Raw genomic sequence first — 20,223 nt, 5'->3', positions numbered from 1 at the left:
TGTTTTAGGACAATTATATAATAAAAGGGGAGAGTACAGGGATGTAAAGGAAAGTAAGGTTTCTATACCCCATTCAAACTGGTAAAATGATAATAGTAGACTACAGTAAGTATATATAATACCTATAGCAAACACCAAAACCAATATATAAAGAAATATATGCAAAACACAAGCGATAAATCAAAATGGAACTCAAATATGCTCAAGTAACCCAAAGAGAGAAAACAAAACAGAGAAAGGAAAAATAGATAAACAGAAAACAAAAAAATAAAATGGTATACTTAAGCCCTAACAAATCTAAAACTACATTAAATATAAAAGCCTAAATACATTAAGAAAGACATATTAGCAGGCTGAATTAAAAAATCTAACACAACTATATTATGTCTGCAAGAAACTATATGTCTATAAGAAACTCACTTCAAATGTAACTATAAAGGCAGACTGAAAGTAAAATGATGGAAAAAGATAAATCATAAACATTAACCAAAGGAAAGCAGGAATGGCTACATTAATATCAGATAAAGTAGACTTTGGAGCATAGAAAATTATCAGAAACAGAGAAGCATATTATAGAATGATAAAAGGCTGAATCCATCAAGAAAACATAGCAATCCTAAATGTACCAAATGACAGAACTCAAAGATATGTGAAGCAAAAATTGAAAGAACTGAAGACAGACAACTCTACAATCATAGATGGAGACTTCAACATCTTTCTCTCAATAACTGATAGAATAACTAGACAGAAATCAGCAAGGATATAGAACTCAACAACGTTATCAACCAACAGGATGCAGGAACATTTACAGAACACTCCACCAAAAAACATCAGAGTACATATTTCTTTCCAAAAGCCCAGGGAACATATACTAAGATAGACTATACTACTAAGGTAGACCCTGGGTCATAAAGCACACCTCAACAAATTAAAAATAACTGAAATCACACAGAGTATCCTCTCTGACCACAACAGTAATCAACCTAGAAATCAATAATGAAAAGATAAAAGGAAAACTCTTCAACCAGTTAGAAACTAAGTGACACATTTCTAAATAACCTATGGGGTCAAACTGGAAGTCTCAAGGGAAATAAAATAATACATTGAACTGAATGAAAATAATATGTATCAAAAAATGTGGAACACAGCCAAAGTAGTGGTGAAGGGAAAATTATTACACTAAATGCATTCATTAGAAGAGGATAAATCTCAAATCAATAATCTAAGCTCCCAACTCAAGAGAAGAGCAAAAAACCTGAAGAAAGCAGGATAAAAAAGGGTAAAGGAAAAAAGAAAGAAAGAAACACAAAATTACCAGTATCAGGAATGAAACAGGGATATCACCATAGACCCCAGACAGCAAAAGGAGACGGGAGCACCATGAACTCCTCTACACACTTTAATTTGACAACTCAGACTAAATGGGCCACTTCCTCAAAAAATACAAATTACCACAATTCACCTAATATGAAACTGATAATATGAATAACTCTTCAAAGGTTATCAAGGAAAATACGTTTATAATTTAGAAGACAAAACAACAACAACAAAACAAAAAAACTCTGACCCTAGATAGTTTTCACTGGAGAAATCTACCAAATGTTTAGAGAGGAATTAAAATCAATTCTATACAATCTATTCCAGGAAACAGAAGAGGGTACCATTCCCAATTCATTTTCTAAAGCTAGTATTACTACCAAAACCAAAGCCAAAGAAAGATACAAATATAAACATAATAATCCTTAATGAAATAATAACAAATAATATTCAGTAATACAAAGATAATAATCAAGTGGGAATTCCAGGAATTTTTATTCCAGGAATGCAAAGCTGGTTCAACACTCAAAATCAATCAATGTAATCCACCACATTACCAAGATAAGGCAAAAAATCACATAATCATATCCACTGTCGCAGAAAACACAATTGGCAAAATTCAACATCCATATATGATTTAAAAACAACAACAAAAAAACTCTTAAAAAACTATGAAAAAGACGAGCGCGGAGACCCTTCTGGAAGTAACATCACGATGGCTGCCCAAGGAGAACCCCAAATTCAGTTCAAACTTGTATTGGTCGGTGATGGTGGTACTGGAAAAACTACGTTTGTGAAGCGTCATCTGACTGGTGAATTTGAGAAGAAGTTTGTAGCTACCTTGGGTGTTGAGGTCCACCCCCTCGTGTTCCATACCAGCAGAGGACCTATTAAGTTCAATGTGTGGGATACAGCTGGTCAGGAGAAGTTTGGCGGACTGAGAGATGGCTATTACATCCAAGCTCAGTGTGCCATTATAATGTTTGATGTCACATCGAGAGTTACTTACAAGAATGTGCCCAACTGGCATAGAGATCTGGTACGAGTGTGTGAGAATATCCCCATCGTGTTGTGTCGCAACAAAGTGGATATTAAGGACAGAAAGGTTAAGGCAAAGTCAACTGTCTTCCACCGAAAGAAGAATCTTCAGTACTATGACATTTCTGCCAAAAGTAACTACAACTTTGAAAAGCCCTTCCTCTGGCTTGCTAGAAAACTGATCGGAGACCCTAACCTGGAGTTTGTGGCCATGCTGCTCTCGCCCCGCCAGAGGTGGTCATGGACCCAGCCTTGGCAGCACAGTACGAGCACGATCGAGAGGTTGCTCAGACAACTGCCCTCCCGGATGAAGATGATGACCTGTGAGAAAGCGAAGCTGGAGCCCAGCGTCAGAAGTCTAGTTTTATAGGCAACTGTGCTGTGATATCAGTGCTGCAGCGTGTTTGCCACTTTATTATATAGCTGAGCAGAACATGGGCTTAATCTTTGGGATGCTAAAGGAGATGAATGGGCTTCAGAGTGAATGTGGCAGTTAAAAAAAAAAAAAACCTTCATTTTTTGGACCTGCATATTTAAGTGTTTTGGAACCCAGTTGTTTCCTCCTTGAGTTTCAAACAGAAGACTGCTGCAGTCACATCACAACGTTCAGTTTGTTACTGTCATTCCCATTCCTTTTCGTTTAGAATCAGAATAAAGTTGTATTTCAAATAAAAAATATATATATGAAAAGAGGCAAACACACTCAACTTGATAAAGAGCTTGTACAAAAAAAACCTTACAGCTAACATACTTATGGTGAAAGACTGAATGCTCCTCCTTAAGATAAGGAACAAGTCTGTCTACTCTCACCAATCTTATTCAATATAGCACTGAAAGTTCTAATCATGGCAATAAGACAAGAAAAAGAAGTAAAAGGCATGCAGATCAAAAAGGAAGAAATAAAACTGCTCCTCTCTGTAGATGATATCAAGGAAGGAAATCCCAAGGAATCTATTCAAAATTCCTAGAATAAATGAGTTCAGCAAGGATACAGGATACAAGATTAACACACAAAAACCAACTGTATTTCTATATACTATCATTAACATGCGAACACTGAAAAACAAAACCATTTATAATCACCCCAAAAAATAGAACAGTTAGGTACAAATCTAACAAAACATGAATAAACACTTCTATGCTGAAAACACAAAATGCTGATGAGAGGAATCAAAGAGGATCTATAAAACATGGAGAAACATACCATATTCAGGGATTGGAAGACTCAATACAGTCAAGATAACAATTCTCCCCAAACTGATGATGAGTTTCATGCAATTTCTAACAAAATCCCTCCCATCGAGATTCTTTGTAGATATAGAGAAGATTATTCTAAACTGATATAGAAAGGCAAAGAAACTAGAATAGCTAAAATAATTTTTAGAAAGAATAAAACAGGAGGAATCAGTCTATCAGATTGCAAGACTTATTATATACCTATAGCAATCAAGACTGTGACACTGGCATAGGGATAAACACAATGCAACAGAACAGAGAACCTGGAAATACAACACAAAAATGCCCAATTGTTTTTTGGCAAAGGTTCAAAAACAATTCAGTGAAGAAAGACTGCCTTTCCCACAAATGGTACTGGAGCAACTGGATATGCATAGACAAAAATAATAAACCTTGATCAAACCTTACACAAAAATTAATTCAAAATGGATCATGGACTTAAATGTAAATAGAAAACTGTAAAACTTTTATTTAAAAAGAGTTTTCTAAAAGTTTAGGAGTCAATTTTCAGGATCTAGAGCTAGGCTAGACTTGATACCAAAAGCACAATCCATAGAAGAAAAAACTGAAAAACTGAAATCATCAAAATTAAAGCCTTTTGCTTTGTGAAAGACTATGTTAAGAGAATAAAAAGAAACTAGAAAGTGAGAAAAAAATACGTGCAAACCACATAACTGACAAAGAACTAGCATCTAAAATATATGAAAGAATGCTTGAATTTCAACAGTAAAACAACAACAAACAATCCAAACAGAAAATGAGCAAAAAACATGAACAGACATTTCACCAAAGAGGACCTACTGATGATGAATAAGCACATGTAAATATATTCAATATCATTAGCCACCAGGTAAATGCAAACTAAAACCACAATGAAACATCACTACATACCTATCAGAATGGCTAAAATTAAAAAGTCAAAAAACAAATGCTGACAAGGATGCAAAAAAACTAGATCACTCACTGCATTAGTCTGCTAGGGCTGCCATAATAAAATACCACAGACTGGGTGGCTTAAAGAACAGAAATTTATTTTCTCACAGCCTAGAGGCTAGAAGTCCAAAATCAAGGTATCAGCTTGTTTGGTTTCTTTTGAAACCCCTTTCCTTGGTTTGCAGATGGCTGACTTCTCACTGCATTCTCACATGGTCTTTCCTCTGAGTGTGCATACCCCTCAAAGATGTGTACCTAAATTTCTCTTTCTTATAAGGACATCATCCAGATTGGATTCGGGCCCACTCTAAAGGCCTCTTAGTCACCTCTTTAAAGGCCCTGTCTCCAAACACAGTCACATTATGACATGTTTGGGGAGTTAGGGTTTCAACATATGAACTGAGGGGACAAAATTCAGCCCAAAATGCACATACAATCTATTGGAAATGTAAAATAGTACTGCTGCTCTGGAAAACATTTTGGAAATTTGTTTTAAAAAGTAAACAAGCAACTACCATATGACCCAGCAACTACACTCCTGATAATTTTTCCCAGAAAAATGAAGACTCATGTTCACAAAAAAAAAAACCCTACACACACGTTTACAGCAGCTTAAGTCATGACGGCCAATAACTAGAAACAACCTAGATGTTCTTCATTCAATGGGTGAATGTTTAATAGACTAACTGTGGTACATTCATACTATGGAATACTACTCAGCAATTAAAACGGAATAAACTCTTTAAATACGGAATAACTTAAATGAACATCCAGAGAATTACAGTGAATGCAAAAATCAATCCCCAAAGGTTACATACTGTAGATTCCATTTATATAACACTTTTGAACTGATAAAATTATAGAAATGGAGAATGGATTAATGGTTGCCAGATGTTAAGGAGAAAGGGGGTAGGTGGGAAGGAAGTAGGTGTGGCTACAAAAGGGAACTCTTTATATCTTGCTACAGATGGGTGGGAAACTTCACTGAAACCTCTCTCCACTTTCTAATATTTGAATGATGTGCTCTAAAATAAATTAGATAACAACAATCAAATGGGGTGGATGGGGAGATATTAGTTACCACATGTGGAATGACTAAGGAGGGCCAGGCTCTGTGCTAATCCAGACTTATCCTGTCTCCAACACTGTGCTTTATTTCATCAGACTGCACTCAATTCTTAAATGTCACCCAAAGTTAACTGCAGTGTCTAGCATGATCCTGCACAGAAGACGTAAATTGTAAAATTACCTCTCCTACCAACATTCTTATTTCCTTAGTATCTGATCTTAATCAAGCATTAATGAGAAAAGCAATAATTATCTGCTTAAATGATTCACACTAAAGTATAAGTAACTGATAGGTTTAAGTATCAGCACAATGTACAAAAGCAGGTTAACTCAAATGGCATTTTAACAAAAATTATACCCGTTTAAGATAGAATTAAACTATAGTTCAAATGTTGTCATCTGTTTAATTCATATGCCCTAAAGCATCATTCCCCATCCTGACCTTGAAGTTCTTAGGTATTTTGGAAGTAAACTGGATACAAATCCTAAATTCAAAGTAGTAGTAACCACAAGTCAAGATGCCTATCTGATTAGCTGCTTCTCTTACAGGGAAATATTTGTAGTAGAGCTTTTATTTGTCTGTGAGTAAAGATAATCCAGGACTGGTGAAATTGTACAAATCCATGTTTGTCTTCTCAGCTGCCTCTAAGGTGTCCCCTTCTCCTGCCTTCTAAGTTCTCTACTGCTCCCAGGGTATCCTTCATACCTCCTGCTTTCAAGAGGCCATCATCTTCCAGCTTCCCCAAAACAGTAAAGGACTTAAGCAAGGGCTGAACTCAGTCTTTCAACAGACTTATTTGTAGTTTAAGGCAGCCAGGAGAAATGTTCACCTTTTGGTTGACCTGGATTGACTGAGAGCCTCAGAGCTTTGTTTGTTTTTATTTTGCTGAGTACACTAGGAAGACTGCTTTAGTACTAATACCATGCCTGGAGGTACTGGGTCAAGAGTTAATAGGTTACTTGAGCTATCCTTTGCCCTGTTCACTCTATTAACCTTAATTATTCGTAAGCCAAGAATCTCAAATTCCAAGGATTCAGATTCCATTTTCAAGGTGTCTACTACTTCCTTCTCCTGGTTTGATATCCCTTTCCTTCTTTCAGAATGGTGGTCATTTTCTCCTGCCCTCTGACTCCCAGGAATCTGTTCTCATGCCCCAGAGTTCTTGCAGCCGCCAGTGTGTGAGAGGTAAAGAAACTATGAATGACTGGGGTGGATAGGCTGGGCTCACAGACTCGCAAACATAAAACTCAAACTAAGGAAAAGTGCAAAGGACCATCACCCCACTACCACCCCCATCCAGCTAATGTAAAGTAAGATTTAACACTTTCTAAAACTGGATGTTAAAGTAAATTATAATTATATGTGACCTGCTTTTAATTTCTGCCTAATCATTAAACAATAAACATGCATATCATAAAAGATGTGTCAGATTAACTTTCAGTTTTATTTTAATGCAACTGCAGCCTTTCCTTCCAACTTTCACCCCTGCAGCTTCATTCATTGCTGGCTGCAAATTTAAGATGTTGATTCCTTTTAAAACAATTACCAAGACACCATGTTGTCACACCAGAAGAGAGGCCAGCAATTTGGTGTCCCACTTCCCTATACTGTCCATCTTGCAACAACAGTACTTCTAGTCTTTCTCAGGTCCACACCATTCCTTCTCTGGTGACTATAATTTTTCCCCCAAACATTTTTTTTAATCACTTCCCAGTCGATGAAGCACAAATTGTTTCACAACAAGCAGCATCAAAATCTAAACTCTTAAATGGCTCAATGAAAAGATTAAATGAATTCATAATAGGAGATATGCATCAGTGGAGTGGCAAAGACCAAATAATCTGGTAAAAGGGACATAGAAACACAGATGTTCTCACATATCCCTGGTGGATATGCAAAGTGGTACAACCTCTATGGAGGGAAATCTGGCAATATCTATCAAAATTACAAATGCATGTACCCATTTCTAGGAATTTATCTTATAGTATACTTGTCTGTCCCATCACTGTGTTGAAATAACAAGTTATTCATTGCAGTATTATTTTCAGGACAAAAAAATTAATAATGATAATAGCAAACACTTATCGAGCACTTAGTATAGTGCCAAACACTGTGCTAAGCACTCTGCACCTATGCTCATTTAATCTTCCAAACAATCCCATGAGGCAGGTGCTATTAACATCATAGTATACAGATGGAGAAACTAAAAGGCCAAATAAAAGTAGCCCAAGACCACATAGCTAGTGTGAGCCAAGATTTGAACCCACGCAGTGTAGCTCCAGAGCCTATTCTCTTAAGTATTAACTTATACTAGATAATATAAATATATATCAATAGGAGAATAGCTGACTAAAGTATGTGATACATCTGTCTAAAGGAACATTACATGTTTAAAAAGAAAGCTCCTTTAATTCCACCTCCCACTTTCAGGGTAGGCTAAACTTAGTGACTCACCTCTAAAAATAAAGTACAGAAAGGGAAAAATAGCAATTTTACAGTGGAGAAACCTGGCGAACACTACCTTAACCAAGGGATCTAAATTAAACATCACCAGTGATGTCTTACAAATATCAGGTAGTACTCCCACACTAAGGCATGAGAAAGACAACTCAACTTTGTGCAGTATTTCCAAAAATCCATAGCTGCATTTTAATCATAAGGAAAACATCAGATAAACCCAAGTTGAGAGTCTAAAGACCAGTACTCCTGAAAACTGTCAAAGTCATAAAAAACCTTGAGAAACTGTCAGAGGAGATTAAGGAGAAATGACAACTAAATGTAATTATAGTATTCTGGATCAGATCATGGAACAGAAAAAGAACATTAATGGAAAAACTGGTGCTATCCAAATGAACTCTGGAGTATAGTTAACAGTAGCATACTAATGTTGGTTTCTTAGTTTTGACAAATGTATCACAATAAGATAACATTAAAGGGAAATGAAACTGGGTGAGGTGTATGTGGAAACTTTTCGCAATTTTTCTGTAAATCTAAAATTATTCCAAAGCAAAATACTAAAAAAAAAAAAAAAAAAGAGGAAGAAAGCTCTTTGTGCACAGATATGAAAAAAATCTCCAAAAAGTGAAAGATGTAAGGTAAAAAACAGTGTGTATAGTATGGAAGAAGCAATATGTGCATAGGTATAGAAATACCATTTGTGTAAAATGGTTGGGAAAGCACATATGTATACCAAAAATATTTCTGGAAGGATACATAAAAATCTGACAACACTGATTTTGTAAAGAGAACTCAGTAGCTGAGGAACAGAAATAAAAGACTTTTGATTATGTCCTCTTACATTTTTTAATTTTAAAACATACGAGTTTATTACCTACTCTAACTTTTAAAATTGAAAGTATGACAAGGATCTGAACTCAGGCAAAGCCCTAGATATAACCAAGGGAAATAATTAGAATTTTAGGAGATTAAAAAATCAAATCTCCTCAATCTATGAGTTAAAGCTTCCCACACCCCCCCTCCTCACTTTTCCCACCAACTTCATTTCTCCTTTATGCAGTGTAAACATTTTATTCTAGCCAAACCAATCTGACTCCCAACTCCAACAAATCAGCTTGTTCCCCAATTCTGCATCCCTCCCAGCAAAACCTAGCTCTTAACTTAAAAGCCACCCACCTACTGAGCTAGTCAGCATCCTGTATAGTTTGTCTGTAACAAGGATGGCAAATATAGGCACTCACGCCATCACTACTACTACACCCATGACAATACTGCTCAATGATCACAGTAGCCTTTCCAACTAAATCCACACACTGCTTCTAACTACTTCTTAATGCAGTGTCCCATGCAGCCATCATTATCAATCAAAGCTGGTCCATGAAACAAAACCCATTCGCCATACCAGTCTCTACTATATTGCTCTGTTTGCCTTGATATGTTGCTCCATGAATTTTATATATGTTTACAAATATATATCTTTTATATATATTTACAAATATATATCTTTTATATATATTTGTTTACAAATACCCCTATATTGTTCTGAAAAGGATTAACGAGACTTACAAGAATACATGAACTATAAAAAGTCAACAGATTTAAAATAACAAAAGAATAAAGAAAATACCAAAAATGATGCCAAGAAAAACGCTGAAAAAACGTACAGGAGAAGCTGGGACAAAGTGAAAGAGCAGTATTGACATTTATACACTACGAAATGTAAAAGAGTTAGCTAGTGGGAAGCAACTGCATAACACAGGGATATCAACTCGATGATTGGCGGTGACCTAGAGAGGTGGGACAGGGAGGATGGGAGGGAAGCTCAAGAGAGAAGGAATATGGGGATATATGTATAAATACACATGATTCGCTTTGCTGTACAGCGGAAACTGGCACAACAGTGTAAAGCTATTATACTCCAATAAAGATTGAAGAAAAAACAAAATAAAAATTAAAAAAAAAAAACCCCTATATGGCCCGCTCTGGGCTAGGCCACAAATCTGGCTCTGGCTTTTTAACAGCCATCACAAAAAGGAAAAGCCAGTTTACAGCCCAGGAGATAAACAGAAAAGTACTCAGAAGAGGAACTATTTTTGGTACTCAGACCAAACACTAATTCTTGCAAAACAAATAGAACATTATAGAAAGAAGAAGATACACAACTACCAGTTTTCAAAGGGTTGGGATGTTTCTGATAGTATCCATCAGGACAACCTATGGTATCTCCCCAAAGCCCAATGCAGCAAAACTGATTTTATGAGAAGCAGACACAAGCTTTAAGAACTCTGTATCCTTTCAATTGGTTTCCTTCTGCATTGCCTCCCTATCTAAATACAAACTCTTTGAAGACCAGGGACTTCCCTGATGCTCCCAATGCAGGGGGCCCCCGGGTTCAATCCCTGGGACTAGAGCCGCAACTGAAAAAGATCCCGCATTCCACAACTAAGACCAGGCGCAGTGAAATAAATAAATAAACATTTTAAAAAAACAAAATAACTCTTTGAAGACTAGAACCATGTTCTGTAACTCTCATATAGCTCACAACGCTTTGTGTTCTGCAAAACAGCAAGCAGTACTGAGAGCAATTTAAGCCTACTCTGAAAAAATTCTCTAATCTAAACATAGGAATTCCCACTCCTACTAAACAGAATAAAAATGATACCTGAAGCCTGAAAAGATAATCTCTAAGCCTTCTACTATTACTGAATCACAGTTTAATTTGTGATGTCCCAACAGCATTTTTTGTTTTGCATATCTCTAGCACAAGGCTTGCAGAAATGCCAAATCAATAGCATTGAGTCTAATCAAATAAAATGGCAACCCCTATAAAAAGAAAGAAAATATTACTATCTGTCAAGAATATAATCAATAGCTCTTTACAAACCAGTGAACAAAGGCAGGTTCATTTTTTAAATGACTCTGCAAGTCCTCTAACAGACAATGAATTATAATGCAGATATTCTCTACTTCTTTCCAAGAAACTGTAGTTGATGTAAATGCCAAACTGCCAGAGAACTGTACTTCCCAGTTCTTCCATACATACATCCATACCTAAATATATACATACACACACCGCTATCAAACACTGGTGTAAAACATATCTTTCCCTTTACAACCACTCCCGACCCCCTCCTTCTTTACCTGGTCAAATTGGAAATGAATGAAGCCTAATAAATTATTTAGGTAAAGCGATTATGAGCAATACAAGTATTAAAAAACTTAAATTACTACTCTTAAGCAGAGGCATTAGGACACATTAGTAATTCCCTGTATTTTATTAATAGAAATCATTAATAAATAAGGAATCTCATCCTACACTGGTGTAGTTTTTTAATACACTTAGTATTTCAGTTTGCAGAATGCTCCTCATTTGGTACTCCCTGTAGGCAAGGGAACACCCTACCATGTCAGGAGGGGGCTGGGGGGTCCACCAAATGAACCTCAGAAAATCTAACCCCTGTGCCTTTGTTTCTTTACCTAAAAAACTGAAAAATGACAATCATCCCTATTTGATAAGATTATTGAGAGAATTAAATGAGGTAAGATTTGTACATTGCATGTAAGATAGATCCACAATAAGTGTCAGTTCTCCTGCTCTTTTCTTATAGGTAAGAAAACAAAAGGAGCTTAGCAGGTGACTTGTCCAAGGCTGATGCCTAGTCACTGTAATATACAGGCTAAAACTCTAACTTAGGGACTAAGGTTCTTGCCACTACATCAACCAGCCTTAAAATAACAGAACTCAACACCTAATGTTCATCACTGTTGGGCAATCATTACATACAAAGAAAAAATAATAATAATTTGTACACCTGTTAGATGCCAAGCACTATGTTAACTTCTTTCCTCATGATGACCTACAAAGTAGGTGTATTTATCTCATTTCACTGAGAGAAATAATTTATCCAAAGTTACAAGGTTAATAAGTGATAATGCAAAATTAATCCAGGTCTGTTTACTACTCTCCCCTACTATCTTGCCTCAAAAGCGTGCAAGTATTTAGAAATAACTGTCTACCAAAATTAAATTCTAAATGGCCTGGAAATTTTTATAGAACCTTCCAATTTATTAGTACAAACTGTCCCTAGCGTCACCATCCTTTCTCCTGAAATTTGTTCTTATTAGGCTAAAACAATTTACAATAACCACAGTGACAAATTTACATCTGTAGAGCATGTTACAGATTAGTATTATAAATTTTTTCATACTTATTGGATGCAAATACAGGGGTTTTTCATATATTAGCTCACATTTCATTTAATACTTTTAAGATATCTGTGACATAGGGATTATCACCATTTTACAGGTAAGGAAACAGAAGTCTGAAAAAGGTAAGTAACTCGCTTAGGTTATACAGTTAGTAAGAGCAGGACTCCACCTTGGATCCCTCTAAAAGAAAAGCACATATACTCCTGCATCCATTGATTCAGTTAATCATTTGCTTTTGTCAATTTACTCATCAGAGCTGGGGGACGCGACCTGTGTGTGGGAAGGAATTCTTTACCAAACATGTAACAGAAAATAAGGGCCAAAACTTGATGAAACAATAAAAACAGGAAAAATCAGAAAGGTTGACCCAGAACTCTTCCCTCCCTATACAAGGTTGTCAGATGATTGCCAATAAATGTTTACAGGGCAGTTTCAACTATTCCAGAGCACAGAGGGAAAAAGGAGAGTTTCCCAGTTCATTCTTAGAGGCTAGCTTAATCCTGACACAAACCAGTGAAGAAGAGCAAACTGAAAGTGAAGCATAAACATTATGTTTATCCTTTGTGATTATAGATGTAAATGTCTTAATAGGTTTAAGTGAAAAACAAAGAATATGTGTAGTATGATCTCTTGTGTGTAAGAAAAAACACTGCATACACATGTATATATTAAGTATGGATGGGTATGTAAATGTGTATTTGTACATATACGCACATGAATGCAAAGATATAGATTTTGAAATATAAACCCCAAACTGTTAACAAGGTTACCTGGGACAGGATTGGTCTTGGAGGTGAAGGAAGGGAAGGGGACAAATAGTAAAGTGAGATTTTTGACTTTTACTCTATATACTCCTGTATTGTTTGAATTTTTATAATTAACATGTGTCATACTTCACAGTTAAAATATGCACATGAAAAGCAGGACCTAATAGCCATTTGATGTATCTCCTCTACCTGTTACAGTGAAAACTAATTCTTTTATTCACTCATTGGGCATTTATTTATCTAACAAACACTCAGGGTACAATCCTACGTGTGGGCACTTAAGCACTCATGACAGCCACCAGGTACTTAGAGCCCATTTTTTTAAGCCCAGGATGGAACATTTACTTCCTTCCATAACATACTGTTGCTATAAGGTAAGTTTTAATTTTTATCATTTACTATTTTGGGGGTTATATGCCAGGGATAAGAAATACTTTCTTTATCTAGAATTTGTACTGCCTTTATTCTAAGAAAGAGAAGCAGATAATTTTTATTGGAATTTTTTTTTTTTTTGGCAATTGAAAAAAAAGGCATTTGTATTCATTCATTCAACAAAGGTTAGAGTCCCTCTTACCTGTCTGGGCACAATGGTAGACAATGGATATGCAAAGATGAATAAATAACATGTGGCCTCTACCTACCCTCTAGGGAGCTGAGAATTTCACAAACCTGCTATGCCTGATACAGAGTAAGTAGCACATAAAAAACTGAAATATACACCTTAGTAATCCTGCACTTCAAAGTAAACTGCCCTGTTCAAAAATAAAAGTTAATTTCAGCATAACCCAGAAATATCTTAATGTTTATGAAAACTGTGAAATTATTCAATTACTCTAAGGTTAAAAGATATAAATTAGTGGGAAAATAGAGAACAAGGAAGCTCCAGGGGAATCGAAAGCACAACGTCTCAGTGAACAGTGGGTTCTAGGATTAGCTATGCCACAAAGAAGCTGTTACTAGGTTTAATTGTTTCCTCAAAGAAAATACGGAAATCATATCTACATTATTAAGATAGGAGAAATCAAAGAATTTATTTGAAAAAGCGTAACAAAATCTGGAGAACATGAGGAAGTGTGTCCACAACACCTGCTTTTTGTTGCTGTTTGGTTTCATTTATTTATTTATTTTCCCCCTACTCTGTCAATGATTAGCCAAGCAAATCTGCAAACACAATTTAACTTCTGTATGCCTCATAAAGTGGGAAGAATGCAGGAAGCAGTATCAGAAGACCTGAGTTTACATTCAGACACTGACTCTTATTAACTCCATAAGGTTAAAAAATAAGCAAATTAATTAAGCTCTTTGAACCTTAGTCTCCTAGCAGTAAAATAGAGGTAAACCTATTTTACAGGGTTATTTCAAAAAGTAAATGAGAAAATACATGTGAAAACATAAACTTAGAAACTGTTATAAATTAAACAGACATTTTTCCAAAGAAGATACACAAATGACCAATAAGAACATAAAGATGCTCAACATCATTAGCCATTAGGGAAATGCAAGTGAAAACCACAAGATACCACCTCACACCCACCAGAATGGCTATCATCAAAAAGACAACTTTAACAAGTGTTGGAGAAAATGCAACTCTCATACTTTGATGATGGGAATGTAAGATGATGCAGCAGCTATAGAAAATCGTTTGGCAGTTTCTCAAATAGTTACAAAGAGTTACCTTATGACCCAGCAATTCCACATCTAAGTATATACCCAACAAAACTGAAAACATATGTCCACACAAAAACTTGTAAATGAGTGGCAGTAGCATTACTCATAATAGCCCCAAAGTAGAAACAATCCATACAGTGGAATATTATTCAGCCATAAAAAGGAAGTATTTTAATACACGCACAATATGCATGAACCCTGAAAACATTACACTCAAAGACACAAAAAGCCACATGTTGTGTGATTCCATTTACAGAAAATGTCCAGAATCAGCAAATCCATAGAGACAGAAAGTAGACTGGTGGCTGCCAAGTGTGGATGACGAGTGACAGCTAATGGGTACGAGGGTTTCCCTTCAGGACGTTAAAAATGTTCCTTGAGTTAGTGATGTGAATACACTAAAACCACCGAACTGTACATATTAAAAAAGTGAATTCTATAGTACAAGTTATATTTTAATAAAAGAAAACTATTGTAGAAATTTAAGTTTCTGTTACTTAATAGTAAACAGCCTACTTTTTTCAGGAAGTTGTTCCTGCTGCCTGTAATAGCTATGAAGGCTCTCTGAAGATAGATGTTACACAGATGAACAGTATTTTTAGTAAAGTGAAGCTAATAATTACACCAGAGAAACTTTCTATAGATCAATTTGGTATCATTTTATTTCTTCAATAGAAAACTCATTAATGTCGTTTGTTTTTAGGGAGTAGAGAGAGCTTCAAGAAGTCTTTATAGAGTACGTTTAAATAAAAAAAGGTCAAAATGTAGTATTTTGTTTTTAAATTAGTGGACATTTAGTTTTCAGACATGCCCATCAATCAACTAAAAGTAGATAGTAGTCCCAAGTAGATGGAACTTTGCAACCTCTATCTACCTCCTTCCATGTTCTGCATTCTGCTGTCAGATTTCTAGGTCCATCACCAGCTCCCTCCAATTATTACTCACAAGGGTTAAAATGCTTGGTAAACTCTTTAAATACAATCAATTCACTCCCTGATGTTGGGGAATTTACAGAGTAGGCCCAACTTTTAAGGTTAAATTTAGTCTACATTGTTTGAATAAATATACAACAAAATGATTTCCTGGAATCTGGAATACAAAAACAATCTATAGAGTTGTGTAATGCTTTCTAAGCCCTTTGGGAATTTTCTCATGAATTTGGTCATGGGGTAAAGATAGTCACTAACTTTTGTCCACGCAAAGTATTATGTATAAAAGCTTCCTGGTTCCAGAACAAAGAAGTATTTTATTGCTCAAAGCAAAAGGAAGATATTTTCCTTTCATTTAGTATTGTTTTTCTAAAATAGCATACCAATGAAACCAGCTAGGTAACAGCATGACCCAAGGTATGTAAACAACGATAAATTGTTCTCTATTTTGCATTCTTCCTTAGGGGGGAAGAAAAGTTTCTCACCTCTAAGAAAATAAGGTTCATCAAGCCAAAGTAAACCATACGGCTTAATATTTCCCAATATGAGGGTATTCTGAGTGGTGATCTTAATTTGAGGGTTTGCCAACCTATGCTGGCATGCATGGTGGGTATACTTGGCACAGACAAGATGCGGAGAGAGAGGCGACCTGTCAAAGAGCTGTATCGAGTTACTCCCTCAACAGCACTTCCAACTTCCCGGGAGAGATCTGTGTAGGTGAGAAAGATGTCAAAGCACCAAGAAGAGAACCACGGGGGCAGTCGCAGCAGCAGCCAGGTCCTAACGCTGCATCCCGGGGTGAAATGCCACAGGAACTGTCGAGAACCGGCCGGACTGCGGTTCCTTTCCAACATGAGTCTACCTCACATACAAAAATAAATACATAGCCAAATAACCCTGCCAACCCGCTCTCCCTTCCCTTTGTGATGCCTCCAAAGGCTGGAGGGATGTTAACAGCGCGCAGGCCCGAGGGAAGCCAAGCCCCACGCCCCGAGGGAGGCGTCCAGGAGCCCCGGTGCTGCCCGGGGGCCTCGGGCCGGCGTCCCCCGCCCGTCGGCCAGCGCTGGTCACCGGCCACACAAAGGAGCCGGCCGCGGGCGCTGGACGCGGGGGCTCGCCCCGGAGCCGGGCGCCACCTCTGGTCCCCGCACGCCGGGTGGAGGAGACCCGCCGGAAAACACGGATTAACGCCCGGACCTGTTGCACGATTCGGGTCCCCTTCACCCAGAAGCGAACGAGGGCACCCGGGAGGGGAGACGCGAGCCGCCTGGGCTCTGCGGGCCGCGGCCGCACCCGGCAGGCGGCGCGGAGGCGGGGGCCGCCCGCGGGGCTCCCACCTCTGGCGCTTTGTCTGCGGTGGTGGCGGCGGGGGCGGCGGCGGGGGCGGCGGGGCGGGAGCGCCCCTCCCTCAGTCGCTCGGCCCGCGCGGGGGAAGAAAGCCGAGTCCTCCTCCGCCGCCTCCGCCGCCGCCGCCTCCACCGCCCGCGCTCCCTGCCCGGCCGCGGGGCCTACGCGCTCCTGCCGCCCGGGCCGCACGGGCCGCGCGGCGGCCACACTCACCTGGATGGCGCTGGCGCTGGCAGCCGGCGGCTCCGGGGCGGTGGGGAGGACGCCGGGACGCGAGCGAGGCGCGGGCGGAGGCGGAGGGCGAGGCGCGAGGAAGGCGGGCTGGGGGCGGAGCGGGCCCGGGCGGCGGTGGCGGCGGCGGCTCCAGTCACTCGCGGCAAATCGCGTCCCGGCCCCTCTGTGCGTCAGGGAGGGGGCGGCGGCGCGGGCGGCCCGGCGACCTCCAGGCACCCTCGGCCCGACCCGCGTCCGCGCGGCCCCGCGCGCGCCCGGGTAACGGCGGCGCGGCGACCCCGCCCGGCACGGGAAGGGGGCGGGGCTGGGGGGGTCCCACGGGGGCTGGGCGTTGTGGGCTGGGCGAGGAGGGGGCTTCGGACGCCACCAGGCAGACCTGGCGCTCCTCGCCACGCGCCGAGCTTCCAGCTCCCAAGCCCACAGGCAGCGCGAGGTTGTGAAAGGGCACTGGGCCTAGAGTCGGGATGCCTGGGCTTAAGGAAGGACACCCCCCCTCCCCCGCCCTGACGCCTTGAAAGTCATTTGTTTTCTCTGTCCTCATGCTGAAATATGTATGTTCCAGTATGTGGTCGCCAAGATTTTCAGAATTCTAACATTGTCATCCTGGGTTTGTTGGGATTCCTTTACCCTCAAGTACCCACTGCCAGGAGATGGATCTCCCAAACAGAGATGTGTGATGCGGCTGATGGATAAGGCAGCTGGCGGGGAATGGGTTGCAGTGAGGAAGGGCTGGATGCAGGGCATTCGTTTTCCTTTGGGGGTCTTCCATTGGACAGTCCAAAATTTATCCACAAATGGTTCTGTGATAATGGCTACTTCCCCATCTTCACCAACCCTAGTTATTTTTCTCCAAATGTAGTGACTTCAGAGTCCTTGTTCATCCAATTTTCTTGCGCAAATCATTTTTATGTCATTTCCTGAATTCAGTTCAAAAGAGTCATCAGCTAATACACGCAAGCTCAGGGCAGCCGTGTGTTCCCAGTCTCAGGCCTTACTTGTTACTCACTGTGCCACTCACTTCAGCATCACCTAATTCCACTGAAAAAAAATTTTACCATTCCAACAACTAAGCAACTAAGTTCCTCTTTACTAAATTTCTCTGATTTAAAATCCCAAGGATTAATATTTCCTCTTACTTCTGTGACTGATAATCTGTCTCCACTACTTCAGCCTCTTTGCCATCCTTTAGGTCAAGCTTTGCTAATTTCACTTCTGCTTCTGTTCCAAAGGACTGCTAGGAATGCTCCAAAAACACAGAGCCTCCCTCTTTAAAATCCTTCAGAGGCTTTCCACCTGGCTTGCTTGATCAGGTTCAAGCAATTACCTGTGATAGCCAGGGCTATTTATGATCTGATCGCCAGACCTCTTCAGCTCTAGCGTTAACTCCCACCACATCTCACACACAGACTCTGTCTCTATGACTTTGTATATTTTCCTCCATCTGAAAGTCATCCCTCACTTAACCAGGTGAACTTATACTTCAAGATAATAAAGATAATGCATCTTTTCCTCTTTGTAATCTTCCCTGACATCCTTTCTTCCACACTCACATCCTCACCCCACACACTTACACTGAATTACTCTTTCCTTTCTGTTTTCATGGAAACTTTGATCTATTTTCTGTGACAATCCTTAGCACTTTCTTTTTTCCCATTGCTTTGATTGGTGGTCTTTTCTTACTAGACTGTGAGTTCCTTAAAAGGATAGAGTTTTTTTCTAGTTCATATTTGGCTCTCAGACACAACACAGTACTCAGTACTAGGAAGGTTCTCTTTAAATATTTGTTCAAGGACTGATGTCACTATTCATTCCAACAAATAGATGTTGAGCATCTACTCAACAAGAGGGAGATACAGTGTAGTCCACAATCCCTGCCTTCCTCACTTAGCCTTCCACAGTATTCTGTTCTTCCTTCCTTTACCACGTGGCATTCTCTGTTTATCATTTTAAATCCTCTCCTACTGGCACTGGAATTCTTTGCTTGTTTTAGTAAAGCAAGATCATGCCAAACAATCTATTAAAGTAATTCACCAAACATCCCTGCCCTTCCTCTTTCCATACCTGCTAGTTCCACAACAGTGTGGACCCAGTTATTAGCTAAGGGGCAACTGTTGCAACAGAAAACACATTAGACTAAAATGCAGCAAGCCAAGTTTGGGTGCTATATTTTCCAATAACTACTGAATAAACATAGCTCATAGCTCAATGAACATAGCTCAACTTAGATTCACTAGGCCTCCCCTCTGGAGTTCCTTCAGCTCTATGATGAGGCTTCGCTTTTGGTATTTTGTTAATAAGGTAAACATATCCTTCTTTATATATCTATACATTGAAGGGACAACCAGATCCTTGCAAAGTAGCTGTCCGGCATGTGCTTGAACTCTTGAGTGATAGGGAACTACTCACTAGCTCACAATGGTATTCATCTTTGACCAGCCCTGCTAGTCCCTACTCTGAACTGAAATGTGTCTCCCTGTAAATTTGGTAGATAACAATGGTATTAGTAGAAAACACCACTGGATTTAAACTCCAAAGTGGTGTGGTCAGATCCTAGTTCTATAACATCTAGCTATATGACCTTGGACAAACACAAAACAGCTCCAAGCATGGTTTGCTCAACTCTAAAAGGGGAAAATAATAACACCTTAAATCACTATCATTAGTATGAATACAATTGTATTAAAGTACCCAGTGAATCTAAATCTGGTACTAAGATGTACTGAGTACTGAACAGCCCAATTCCCTTTCCATACGTAGCCTTTAAACATTTGAAATCAGCAACCAGAGCCTGTGCCTTCTCACGCCAGCTTCCACACACAAGGCCCGTTCATCTCCTCCATACATTTTCATCTAAACATACCCTAGTGCCTCTTAAAATGTGGCATCTAGAACTGAGTCCAGTATTCCAGGTACAAAGAGAAGAATAGAGAAATACAGTTTTCTACATTCTTTTGATGATATATCAAAATTCAGCTTGATATCACATTAATATTTTTCTACTACCCCACACTGTTCATAA

The 20,223-nt window shown here is 39.0% G+C and overlaps 1 protein-coding gene and 1 pseudogene across 3 annotated transcripts in view; one reads left to right on the top strand and one right to left on the bottom strand.

Annotated features, from left to right (window-relative positions):
* The window catches only part of SESTD1 (SEC14 and spectrin domain containing 1), a 135,602-nt gene extending 118,211 nt beyond the window's left edge, over nt 1-17,391 (bottom strand). For 2 of the 3 annotated variants that reach the window (XR_009055111.1, XR_009055112.1), the window contains exon 1: nt 17,184-17,391. The gene's annotated coding sequence lies outside the window, so the exon portion shown is untranslated. The remainder of the gene's footprint in view (nt 1-17,183) is intronic. The other variant, XM_057745719.1, reaches the window with a different exon arrangement.
* On the top strand, nt 2,012-2,682 carry LOC130858754 (GTP-binding nuclear protein Ran-like; annotated as a pseudogene).
* Nucleotides 17,392-20,223: the final 2,832 nt, after the last annotated feature.

This window comes from Hippopotamus amphibius, chromosome 8 (assembly GCF_030028045.1).
Source record: "Hippopotamus amphibius kiboko isolate mHipAmp2 chromosome 8, mHipAmp2.hap2, whole genome shotgun sequence".
Lineage (NCBI taxonomy): Eukaryota > Metazoa > Chordata > Mammalia > Artiodactyla > Hippopotamidae > Hippopotamus > Hippopotamus amphibius.
Note: the sequence above shows the minus strand (reverse complement) of the source record. Positions and strands in the feature narration are given on the sequence as shown.